This window comes from Nycticebus coucang, chromosome 2 (genome assembly GCF_027406575.1).
Source record: "Nycticebus coucang isolate mNycCou1 chromosome 2, mNycCou1.pri, whole genome shotgun sequence".
Classification (NCBI taxonomy): domain Eukaryota; kingdom Metazoa; phylum Chordata; class Mammalia; order Primates; family Lorisidae; genus Nycticebus; species Nycticebus coucang.
In genome coordinates, this window is record NC_069781.1 from 72,340,039 (window position 1) to 72,341,857 (window position 1,819).

Below are 1,819 nucleotides of genomic sequence, written 5' to 3' on the forward strand. Positions count from 1 at the left end.
TGTTGCCCTGGGTAGAGTACTGTGGTGTCATAGCTCATACCTACCTTACACTCTTGGGCTCAAGCAATTCTCTTGCCTCAGCCTCCCAAGTAGCTGGGACTACAGGTACATAGCATGATGCCATGCCTGGCTAGTTTTTCTCTTCCTAAGGCTGGTCTCCAAATCCTCAGCTCAGGGAATCTGCCTGCCTTAGCCTCCCAGAGGGGGCTCATTGATTGTTTAAGAGTATGTTGTTTAATTTCCACAGACTTATGAATTTTTCAGTTTTATTTCCGTTGTTGGTTTCTAATTTTATCTTGTAATCAGGGGAGATAATTTGTATGTTATCTATCTTTTAAAATCTATTGAGAATCAATTTGTGGCCTAATATACGATCTATCCTGGAAAATGTCCCATATACATTTGAGAAGAATGTGTATGCTATCGTTGGATATAGTGTTCTGTATATGTCTGTTAGATATAGTTGATTTATTTTCTTGTTTAAATCTTCTATTTCCTTGCTTCTATGTGGTTATTCATCTATTATTGAGAGTGGGGTAATGAAGTATCTAACTATTATTGTAGAATTATCTATTTCTCCTTTAATTTTGTCAGTTTTTGCTTCATGTATTTTGATAGCCTGTCTTTAGGTGGGTAACTGTATATCTTCTTGCTATATTGAACCTTTTTCTAATATATAATGTCCTTCTTTGTCTATTTTTTTTTTTTTTTTTTTTACCATTTCAGTTATTTTTATTTGGGCAAGTGTGTGTGTATTCTGTAACCTATTTCACTTTCAAACATAAACAGTAACGTGTCTCTCTCTCTCTCTCTCTACACGGGCCCATCCCTGGGTCTGGTCACAATATGCCACGACAGTGGGGGCAAATCACCTTCCTTTCGGGCAGGAGGCAGAGCTTCTGTCAAAGGACCACCAGGTGGTCCAGCAGGTTAAGCAGGTTTTCTCCTCCAGCTGCTTAACCTCTCGCTCCCAGCTCTCCCTCCGCAGTTTCTTCCACTGTTCTCTCTTGGCAAAGTAATCAGGATACATGGCCTTCTCAGAAGGATGCCAGTCATCTAAGCACCACTCTGGAACCTTGTAGCACTCGTATCTTTCATAGGAGGTACCCCCAGGGGAGTCAGGAAAGATATACGGCTGTGGATGCTGACGATACCAAAATTATTCTTCTGCCTCCCTCAGCAGCTGGGTGGCCTTCCTCATATCTTTTTCATGCCTATGTTCTTCAAACCGGGCTCTCATCAAACAAGCAAAGTACCGGTATTTGTCCCTGCGGATGCACCACGACTCGAGGTGGTGCAGCGCCCGCTTGTAAAGCCTCAACACCTTCTGCTGATGGGTCAGGTAGGCCGTCGGCGCCGAGAACGCCGTGGCGGCCGCTCGCCTTCAGCGCCGCGGGGACTCCCTTCTTTGTCTCTTATAACCTCTTATAAAGTCTATTTTGTCTAATATGAGTATTACTCTTCTCTTTTGGTTGTTATTTGTCAGGGTATCTTTTTCTATCTTTTCACTTGCAATCTTTTTATGTCTTTAGATCTAATATGACTCCTTTACAGAAAGCATATAGCTGGATCATGTATTTTTTGCTTTTATTACTATATATTTTTTTTTTTTTGTGGTTTTTGGCCAGGGCTGGGTTTGAACCCGCCACCTCCGACATATGGGACCAGCGCCCTACTCCTTGAGCCACAGGCGCTGCCCCTTTTGTTACTATTTTTAATTTTAACATATAAATAACTGTATATATTTATAGGGTACAGTGTGATCTTTCAATACATGTATACACTGTGTAATGATCAAGCCAAGATAATTAGCATGTCC

General features: G+C 41.5%; 1 pseudogene; it reads right to left on the reverse strand.

Annotated features, from left to right (window-relative positions):
- Nucleotides 1-715: 715 nt before the first annotated feature.
- On the reverse strand, nucleotides 716-1,384 carry LOC128561814 (NADH dehydrogenase [ubiquinone] 1 beta subcomplex subunit 9-like; annotated as a pseudogene).
- Between the last annotated feature and the right edge of the window lie 435 nt (nucleotides 1,385-1,819).